Source organism: Telopea speciosissima, chromosome 1 (assembly GCF_018873765.1).
Source record: "Telopea speciosissima isolate NSW1024214 ecotype Mountain lineage chromosome 1, Tspe_v1, whole genome shotgun sequence".
Taxonomy (NCBI): Eukaryota; Viridiplantae; Streptophyta; class Magnoliopsida; order Proteales; family Proteaceae; genus Telopea; species Telopea speciosissima.
In genome coordinates, this window is record NC_057916.1 from 43,900,482 (window position 1) to 43,912,167 (window position 11,686).

Below are 11,686 nucleotides of genomic sequence, written 5' to 3' on the forward strand. Positions count from 1 at the left end.
ATCCTACTGTGTCTCTTGCCCTTTGTAATGACTGGAGAGTTTTTTGGGATTTGGGAAAGCAAATTCAACAAAAAGTTTGAATACAAAGATAGAGGTTCTGATTTCTCTTTAGCTTTATTTCTTTATCCATATTTTGGATACCAATGATGCAGAATAGGAATCTTATGAACTTTTATTCTTTAAATTGAAGAAATTATTAAATGATATGCCATTTAAGAGCTACAATTATATTGATGTCAAAACTAGTCATTATAATGGCTAATAATTGGGATTCAAATCTTTAATTTTACAAAAATTTGGAAAAAAACACAAATATATGCAGTAGGAACAAGATTGACAAGCTAAAACTTTGTTACTCTGATGGAATATTGGAGTCTTAACAAAATGTTCTTCTTCTATAAATCAAAATGGTAGTTGAAAACCTTAGAATTTGTTATTAGAAACCATTTGGTACTGTGAAAACCTTAGAGTTTGTTATTAGCTCATTAAAATGGTAGTTGAAGCTGCTATTTTTTTGGTTCACATTGAATTCAGTGCAGTGGACAGGATCTTTGATGCTTCATTGAATGACTTAGCTGTGGTGAAAGAAATGAGCACTTGGAGGAGGTTTTTGTTAGAAGTTTTTTGGATTTTCAAGGGGTTGTTTGGGATTTCTATTTCTTAGAACTTGTACATATTTGTCCAGGGAAAGGCTTCAGCAGGTGGAGGGGAAAGGTTTCAGCAGGTGGAGTTTATCTTAATCTTCTGTTGAAGAAATCGCCATTTGTTTTCTTTAAGGATTTTAAGTATTTGAAGTTTGAATTATTCTTTTATAAACTTAGTGCTATGAAGGAAAATGAGGTTAGATTTCCAGATTTTGTATAGTCAGCAAACTTGGCCTTAGCTGCTGTACCATGGCCATGGGCTGCTTATGGCGGCCACAAGCTACTGCTCATTTGATTTTATTTGGTTATCTAGACTTCAAATATATTTAGATTTAAAATTTTTTTTTTTTTTTATGGTAGTTCTTGGTTTCTCTTTCATTTCTTCCCCCAGTTGAATTACCATTGGTTGTGACTATGAACAATTCTATGACTTGGCCCGTTGGATATGATTTGGCACTTCTTAGTGTTCTTCTAAATACTGACTACTTCTTCAGTTTCTTAGCATAATTGTATGAGTGGTCTTCTGGATTCAAGTTATACTAAGATACATTAGAGACGCTGTCAATTCTAATTCTCATATCAGCACGTCACGTGCTTAGACACACAATATCTAATTTGTCTAGAGAAATAAGTTATATTACGCCGTAGGAAACTGCGTTATGGAGAAAATATAAGTATAGACTTCAAATCCAGCGATGAATTAGGTTTGTCAATCCCTCTCTCTCTCTCTCTCGATTCTTGAATATTTTCTGTTCAGTTGACAATATCCATAAGTTCTATTCGTGCTTTTGTGAAAATATGTGTTCATGACTCTCCTTCTTTGGTTCTTTTCTAATATTTGGTTCGAGTATGATGAAAGAGTGCAATTTGTTTCCTCATCCGCCATGAGAAAGTTTCATTTTATGAATGGATCAGCAAGGTCTTTAAAATGGCTCAGGTGGTGGAGTAATGATTGAACACTATCCACGTAGTTTCCTGGGGATGAAAACATGATGTCCTATGCTCCAACATCTACGGTAATCTGAATTTGACTTCATACTTTTCTCTTGGCCTACTAATTTATTATTCTTATAATGACAATGGAGATGTTGATGAGGTAATGGATAGTCTTTTCTTCTTCTGTGTATTGGTCTAGATGTTTTTAAATGAGTAGCTTTCCGTGTAGCAAACTTCACTTGATGGCATAGAGTTGTTCATGGTTCTTTCTCAATAATTACTCTTCTCTTCATTCTAATTCCCATTTTGTATAGTGCACTCCCCATTGCTATTGGCTCCGCAATGCAACTCTAGGGTACATGGAAATTTGTTTGATTCATACATGTTGCTTTTTTTTTTGTTTTTTAATGTTCTAGAAACTCCGAAAACAAGCAGAGATAGGTGTTGTAGTGTGGTGTGGAACTTTGCATGGCAGTTCAGTCATGAAGAAGTTGTTTCATGGAACAAATTTTGCAAAAAACATGGCTTCCTTCTCCACATTATTTATTTTTAATCGTTGGTTTGTATTTATTTTCTTCACTTTCGAATAAATGTGTCTATATGTTTTCCTTGTTAGGCCAATGTACATTGCTGCAGAGTTATATGAGATGAGAGAGAGGAAGGTCAGAGAAGGAGAATAGAAAAACAACGAGCATTTTCAGCCAAGGGAGTAGTAGTTTTCTAGGTTCTTTGACTTTATTATCTTTTTCTAACTCAAGTAGGGAACCTACTCCATTTGGTTTAGGATTTCCTTTGTTCTTTTTTCAAACTTGGGTATTTTTGGAACTCTATTTTCAACCTTAAAGATATAGCTGTTAGCATTATTTTTTTCATGGTAGTTTAGGCATGTTCTTTGGTTGAAATTGGATATAGATGATGGATTGAAAATCTGGCCATGCTTCTTAGCTGAAAGTTAGCAAAAATGTGTCTGCAGTAGTTCTTGTTTAGTTTGTTTTTTTTGGGATATCATCAGAAGATATGATTGAACTATACAGTGACATTGAGATGGTGTATCAATCATTGTAGATTCTACTTCTTTGTTCTCTATGATACTTTATGCCGATATGAGCTGATAAAATTGGTACATGGTTATATTGCTACAGGTACTGTCTATTGCGAGTTTGATTTCAAACTAGACACTTTTTCGACATGATCAAGCTAATAAAGATTGGTACATGGTTATATTGCTGCAGGTAACGTCCATTTGAATACTATTGTCAATGAGTTATTGCTAAATTTTGTGTGTTTACTGGAGTTGCTTGGTGATTCAAAGCACTCCTTGTCTAAGGTGTTCATTGATTGAAGACATAGAGCAAAGTACAAATATTGTTTATTTTGTTTTTGAATTTTAATAATTTCTCATAGGTTGTAAGTGTCCTTTGGGGTAAGGTAGACTAAATGTAATTAAGTTTCAAACGGTCATTTGTACAAGTAAACTTAAACTATTTTGGATTCTGTCATTATTTCATTGTTTTTAGGGATGAATGTTTTCTTCTTTTTTTTTTTTTATGTGGAAGTCTTATGTCTCTTCACATCAATAGGTTAAGAACAGGTTAAAGGATCTGCACCACAAAAATATCAGGTTAAAGCATTAGGTAAATAAATTTTTTTTTTAAAATACTATATGTAGCGGCGTTTCTTACTAAATGCCGCTAAGTATATGCCTTTTACCGGCGTTTATTAAAACATGCCGCAAATAAATCATAATTATACCAATGCTTATAAACTATAGCGACATTTCAAAAAACGCCGTTATAAATTATATATGGCGACATTTGTTAGTAAACGCCGGCGAAAGTATATCTACACGGGCATATGGCATAAACGCCGTGATATATTTCCGGCGGTGCATTTGACGACATATGTGCGGCGTTTACTACAAACGCCGCTGAATCATATAGCGGCGTTTTTTTAAGCTATGACGACACTTAAAAAACGCCGTAAAAAGCGCTTTTTCTTGTAGTGTTCACACCATCCACTTCTCCTTCTTCTATTCGGTTACCTGATGGGTCTACCACACCTTTAACCCATGTTGGTACTGTGCCCTTGATTTCCCATTTAACTCTTACAAATGTTCTTCTTGTTCCCTCCTTTAAATTTAACTTATTATCTATAAGTAAATTTACAGCTCAAACAAAGTCTCTAATTATTTTCCTCCATGATTCTTGTCTTTTCCAGGACCAACGGATGAAGATGACTTTTGCGACGGGTAGACGACATGGTGGTCTCTATTACTTGGAGTGTTCTGCTCCGATGGCCTCTGCGACTTCCTCTCATTCCCAGATCGACCTTTGGCACTGGCATCTTGGTCACCGTTCTCCTACCCTCCTCCCCAAATTACATCACTTAGATACTTCCATTTCTTTTTCCAATAATGATGTTTGCACTGTTTGCCCCTTGGCAAAACAAATAAGGTTACCATTTTCTTCTAGTATGATTTCCACACAAAATTGCTTTGAATAAATTCATGTTGACATTTGGGTGCCCTATCATACGCCCTCCATCTCTGGTGCTCACTATTTTTTAAGTATAGCTGATGACTATTCCCGCTCTACGTGGGTGTACTTAATGAACCACAAGTCAGAAGCCAATTCCCTCATTCAAAATTTTTTCACTTTAATCAAAACCCAGTTTGATATCAATATTCGTCGGATACGTTCTGACAATGCTCGTGAATTCTTTAACATGGACACCTTAGTTTTTTTTCAAACTTTGGGCATTCTTCAACAATCTAGCTGTGTTTATACTCCACAACAAAATGGCATTGTGGAGCGTAAACATCGTCGTTTGCTTAATGTTGCCAGGGCTCTCCGCTTTCAAGCCAACCTTCCCTTACCATTTTGGGCTGATTGTGTCCTAACAGCCTATTACTTAATTAACCATTTACCAACCCCTGTTCTCAAGGGTAAAAACTCCTCGTGAAATTCTGTTTTAAAAAAACCACTCCTTACCCATCTCAAAGTCTTTGGTTGCCTTTGTTTTGGCCGCAATACCACCACCAAAAACAAGTTTGATCAACGAGCTTTTCTGGGAATTTTCATTGGTTACCCTCATGGGCAAAAGGGTTAAAAAATTTATGACCCTTCTACCAAGGTTACTTATGTATCTCATGATGTTATTTTTCATAAAAAAGTTTTTCTCTTTGTTCTATACCCTAACCCCTCTACAACACCCTCATATGCTTTTCCTCTACCACCCACAGACCATGATGAACCCCCACCGCCACCCCCTGCCCCAGCTCTACCACCAAACTCATATCCCCTTGATCATGCCACTCCAACGTCATCACCACCACCCCCTCAACCTGAACCCCCTGCCCCAACCCAACCTCCCTCTCTTACTCAAACCTCCACGTGCCCTACTCGGACCATTAAACCTCCAACTTGTCTAAAAGATTACCACTTGTCTCTTGCTCAAGCAAATAAGTCTTCAACTGTTGGTCATGGTACATCTCACCCACTTGCTTACTCTTTAAGTTATCATCGTTTTTCCTCTAATCATATGTCTTTTCTCACTGCTCTAACCACTACCACTGAGCCTACAAGCTTTGCCAAGGCTATGAAACATTCCGAATGGCGTCACGCAATGCAGAATGAGATTGTTGCTCTCACTAAAAACAAGACTTGGACTTTGGTTCCGCTACCTCCTGGCAAAAAGGCTATTGGGTTTAAATGGGTGTTTAAAATTAAACGCTAAGCGGATGGTTCTGTCAAAAGATTTAAGGCCCGCCATGTTGCTAAGGGCTACACACAAATTGAAGGGGTCGATTACCATGACACCTATGCTCTTGTGGCTAAACTGGTCACCGTCCGTGTGCTTCTTATTGTGGTCATTGCACGTGGATGGTCTCTTCATCAATTAGATGTCAACAATGCATTTTTACATGGAGATCTCTCAGAAGATGTTTATATGTAAGGGGGAGACCGTCGTTTGCAAACTCCGATGGTCTCTCTATGGGCTCAAGCAGGCATCAAGGAATTGGTTCTCTAAATTGTCTACTGTCCTACTCAGTTTTGGTTTTATACAATCATAGGCCAATCATTCTCTGTTTGTCCTTTGACAACAATCGGCTTCCATCTTCGTTCTTGTGTACGTCGATGACATCATCATCACTGGTTCAGATGACACCTTACTCCAGGATATTATGACTCGCATTTGTTCTCAGTTCCAGACTAAAGATATTGGCCCCCTGAAATATTTTCTTGGCATAGAGGTTGCTCGTTCCCAAAAAGGCCTTTACCTTTGCCGACAGAAATACACTCTTGATTTACTTAGTGATAGTGGACTCATTGGCACTCGACCGACAGATTTCCCAATGGAACAGAACCTTAAGCTATCTGATGCTATGGGCACTATTCTTTCTGATCCGGGCATCTATCGATGGTTGGTTGGTCACTTAATTTATCTCACTGTTACCCGGCCAGACATTGTACATACAGTCAATATTTTGAGCCAATTCATGCACCAACCCCGCCAACCTCACCTAGAAGCTGCACATCGATTACTTTGATATCTGAAAGGTACACCTGGACAAGGCATTTTCCTCCATGTAGATTCTGATCTTCGCTTAACGGCCTTTTGTGACTCAGATTGGGCTAGCTGTCCAATGACTAGACGATCCACCACAGGCTATTACATTCTTCTTGGCTCTAGTCCGGTTTCTTGAAAAACCAAAAAGCAAACCACTATGTCACACTCCTCTGCCGAGGCCGAGTACTGTGCTATGGCCATGGCTACCTGCGAAATCACTTGGCTCTCATATCTCTTACAAGACATTGGCTTGCCATCACAGAAGGGTATTCCGTTATATTATGATAACCAGGCAGCACTCCACATTGCTGCTAACCCAGTTTACCATGAGCAAACAAAACACATCGAAATAGATTGCCATGTCATTCGTGAGAAGTTACAACAGGGACTTATTTGCACCTCCAAGATTGCTTCGGCTAATCAGCTAGCTGACCTATTCACTAAATCTCTTGGTCGAGCTCAATTTCAGCACCTAAAGTCCAAGCTGGGCATTCGGGACCTTCATGCACCACCTTGAGGGGGAGTATTAGATATTTTCATTGGATGAGTCAGCATCGACTCATCTTTTCCTTCTTTTGTATATTTGTATATATTCTTAGAGATTAGTTAGGATCAGATTAGATCTTTTGATCAACAGTTTTGGTAGTTTTCTTATATCAAGGAGATAATCTCTACAGTGTATTTGTATATATTCTTTTACCATTAGTGAAATGAATTACATGAATTACATCCAATTCCCATCTTAACAGTTCCCATGATGGAGTATCCAACCAAAGATAGCCTGATGAGGCTGCATCCCATGCTTCTAAACCAACGATCACCAAGGGGCGTGATGAGCACATTTATGTGTGAAATCTTAGGGCATAAATCATACATTTTACTACCTTGGACAGAGTTACTTTGGTGTTTTTTTGTGCTTTTTGGGTTTTAGGTGAATTCTTGTGAAAATGGAGCAAAAGATGCTAAGAATAGCCAGAAGCGCCTAGGAGTCGAGAAAATCAAGTTTGGATTGAGCACTGAAAGAATCATGCCAATCAATCAAATTTGAATGTAATTACAGTGGGCCCCTTAGCATAATTTGGAGGTGTTAATAGTATGGATGCATAGCCCGTCAAGTCAGCTTTGGAACGGTTCAAACGGCACTTGATTCCGAGTTGAAACAAAGAAGTTACGGCTGTTTCCGTGGATAGGGGTTTATTTATAATTATTGATAGTCGGCCGGGACGAAGTGAAGCGGAAGTTTGGATTTCAGGGGTCTTAGCGCAATTATCAAAAGTTATCTTTCTGTCAGCCGAAAGATTCCATTTGGAAGGCTCTGGAGCAGTCCAACTTCAACTTGAGATATCTTGGGCTCCCGAACTCCAAATTGGACAAAATTTGAGTCTATTTTGGGTGATTTTTCATAAGAAATACAACAGTGAGGCCCATATAAGCATCCCATTCTCTACGTTTTTTGAAGGATAGATATGATATTTTATTAATTGTGAGTGGAATCTTAGTCATCACCCTTGCTCTCTCTCTCTCCTCCAACTTTCCAAGGGCACTTTTGGGATTTGACTATGGATAGAGTTAATTTGAAAAATATTCTCTCATCTATGGAAGGTTGAAAAGTCAAAGATGCCTTGATCTCATTGCTTGGAGAAGACACCTACAAAGAAAATGAAGCATAAGTTAGAATTAGAAAATTACTTTTTAATAAATAGAAGGTTTATGTATCTAGGATTCTCTTCTCTCCCTCTTTCTATTTTTTTTCTTTTTTCTTGGGATTCAAGGCAATGTAAAGGAGGAAGGACAAAAGAATATTCTCTTTTCTTAGGGAATATTTCTCCTACCACTTCCCTCTTCTCTCTTCTCCCTTCCCCCTATAAATACCCCTTGCCCTTTGGGTTGTAAGAAGTTAGTTCTAGTTCAGTTTTTAAGTTAGCTTTAGTTTAGTTTTAATTCAGCTTTTAGTTCAATTAATTAATGAATTTTCTTCTTCTCTTCTTCTAGTTTTTTGGCTTTCTAAGTTCTAGTTTGATTTCATGCTTTCAATTCCATGGTTGTAATGCTTTTGATTCATGCTTTAATTTTATGTCTTCAATATGGTTGTAATAATTATAGTTTAGTTTCAAGCTTTCTAGTCTAAGTTCCTAAGTTGATGACAAGACTTGGAGATTTAGAAGAGGAAGCCATGCAAGGTTTGTTCAAGTATCCAGGTTTTTACTCTCTAAACTCTTAAACTCATTCTCCCTCTCTTCTTCCATCTCATTCTTCTTCTTCTTCTCCCTCTATTTCTTTTATTTTTTTATGTGGTTGTGGTTAGATGGATATGTGTTCGGATGCCAATTTAATTCTATAGATGTTTGTGAGTTAGGATGGGTTAATTTGTTAGTTTAATTAGTTTAATTTGGTTCACTTTGCATTACTTTTAAGTTAGTTAAATAGAGTGACGTATATCTCCTTGTGTTCGACCCGTAGCTACGATTGATCCGTATGCTTGCGGTTATTATTTTAAACTCAAACAAGTTTTTGGTGCCATTGTCGGGGAGATTATTGTCAACTTTATTTTTCTGATTTTTAACTAATCCAAAGAGCTTTATTTTATTTTATTTTACCTTTTCTTCTAAAAAAAAAAAAAAATAAGTTTTTGAAAACCTCATCTTGTTTCTCTTCTGTTTCAAAGACTGTGCGCCCAATCTAAAGTCCTTCTTATGCTCAAACCCAATCTCTTTTGGTGTTCCTCATAAGATTTGGTTACCTATGACGCTGCATCTTGACTTGGTTGGGTGGAATGGCATATGACTTATCTTTGGAGGTGACCAACTTTGATAACAGGAAAGCGACATAGTGAGTGCCTTAGAAACAGAAACGTATAGTAGTCCTCCACTCTACATTAGAATCCAATTGGAGTCGCCCATAAGTGGCTCTTGAAGACTATACGGGTTTCCTTGCTGTCAACCTATATGACAACCTTACAGCTTTGGAATCATTGTTTCGATTTTTTAGGGCAATGCACCAACTGTCTATTTATTCCCTCATGTTTTTAATGAATTTTTTTTAGTCTTTTATTTTTCTTTAATTTTTCTACTTAGACCTCAATTTGGGATAGGCGGTTAGTTTAGAATAATGGGAGATACACTTCCACCTATAACTTTGGGGGAAAGATGGAACTATGCTAAGGTAACCATGACTTTGGGGGAAATATTTAAACAGGCTAGGGAAGCCAAAAGTAGTGAAATAGAGAACAATATTGCACCACCACAATACAATTTTGCTCTCCAACCCAACTATGGGCTTTCGGGAAATTTTAATTGGTCACATCCCCAGACTGCCCATGTGATGGAAGGATGCCCTAATCTTTATGGGGGTAGCTTTGGTGATGAGAATATGAGTCCTCTATTTCAGTACAATTCTTTTGGCACTTACAATCAGGGGTGGAGTGACCATCCCGATTTCTCGTGGGATCAATAGAATAACCAAGCTGGACCACCCAATTTCCAATACCATGGTCAGATTGGTCCTCCAATGCCCAACCCTCCATTAAATCTCAATGGGCCACCTCTCCTTGAACCATATCACCAACCCCCTGAGTTTTAAAAAATGGGTAAGGAGGCCAGACTGAGTGAGCTTGAGAAACACATAGCCCTTCTCATGACAAGCCACAATACCATGGAGAAGCAACTCTCTTAACTGATCACCATGGTGTAAGAGGAGGAAATGGGTACATTACCTAGTCAGCCTGCACCACTCCATCCCCAGTTTAGTAATGTTGAAAGTCTACCACCCCAGTTTGAAAGTTCACCACCCCAGTTTGAGGTTAATGAGAGTCACTCCCAACACAATGATTTTCTAGATGATTTATTTGTTGAGATTGAGTCTCCTGAATATGGTAGTGAAGCGGAGTTTGATGAACTACCTAGGGAAGTCCAACTTTTGCCTGAAATTTTTGATCTTAGTGAGCCTAGTGTTTCCACTGCTTTAGAATCAGATTTTCATGATAGCATAGAAACCCTAGAAATTCGATCTCCCACTCTCTGGAAAACCCAGATAATTGTCATTTTGAAGATTCCATTGTCTCACATGTTGATTTGTCCAAACCTCCTAGGTTTGATGATTTTATTGACGAGGACAATGTTAGTCATGAGGCTTTTGAAGCAAATTATCATGATCCTTATTTGGCAAACTAAGTTCTGCAAAGAACGGATAGTTTTATTGCTAGGATTGATTTGAGTAAACCTCCCATTTTTTATGATTATTTTGATGAGGTCATTCATAATCCTTTTTATGCTTATTGTGATCCATTCTTGGTTGGTTTTTCTAAACATGACATGTGTTTTACATTGCAAACGGGAGAGAATGGGAGGATTTATAGCATGCGTTTTAATGCCTTCATTTTTCACTGTCTGATGAGGACAGATTTTTCTATTGGATTTTTGTCAGTTGTGCTTAACTTCTATATTATTTCTCGTTTTACTAAAATTCATGGTCGAGTGTTTTCTGGTTCTGAAGCCCTTTCTACATTTCCCGGCCATGGATTGAGATTTCTTGTGATGCCCCAAGTACTTGTTATAGAGCTCATCACTCTTCATGATCATCTTTTTTATTATATCTGGTAAGCCCCCTCATCTCCTCCCTTGTCCTTATTATTTCTTTTATGCTTGCATTGAGGACACTGCATGACTTAAGTGTGGGGGGGGGTGTGTGAGCTTGCTTATTTGGTAAATTTTGATTGTGGCGGTAGTTTGGTATTGTGTATATGTTTTTTTGATTGTGAAGCGAGAGAGAGAGAGGGAATTAGGTGCCCTAGCATGTGAAATAATAAAAAATCCCTTTTCAAGGATGGTAGTTGGTTTCTATCCGGTGATGGGGATTGAGTTTGAAAATATGAGCGTTATTTCATTTGATGGTTAGATTTCTCTATGTGTTTTATGGACCCCTTGATCTTTTGGCTAGTAGTTGAGACCAATTTGTTTGTGGCAAGGCCAAGCATGAAAGTGAAAGTGAAAGTGAAAGGAAAAAAAAAAGAACAAGAAAGGAAGGTGGAATTCCTTGGGACTAGATAGGGCATTGTGCCTCATGAAGCTGGGTGACTTGATCGAAATTCCTTGGAAGGAAAATCAACTCAAAAAAAAAACAACTCTTGCATCAATGTCTTAATGTCTTATGGATATATGCAAAACACAAAGCTACCAAGTATTTTGTGGGTGTCTGGTATATGCTCCACCATGTCATTCAGAGAACAGTAGTGGAGTAGAAATAGAGTTTGTGGTTGAGAAAGAAAAAAAAGCTTTTGCCTTAATACTTGAAACGAGAAAATATGGTCAACAATACTCAATGCCTAAGTCTTTGGTTCCATCGATGCTATAAGTGGTTTACTTGAAGGTGAGTAGTGTTCAGAAAATATGAGGAGATCTCTTGATCTTAATGCATGCTTGTTACTTGAATTGATGTGGGGTGATAAAATTCAAGTATGGGGGAACCTTTGGCTCCTTGATCTTTAGTTGAGCACTTCTTGGGATTATGTGCACTGTCCTACTTATGCCATGATTAAAATT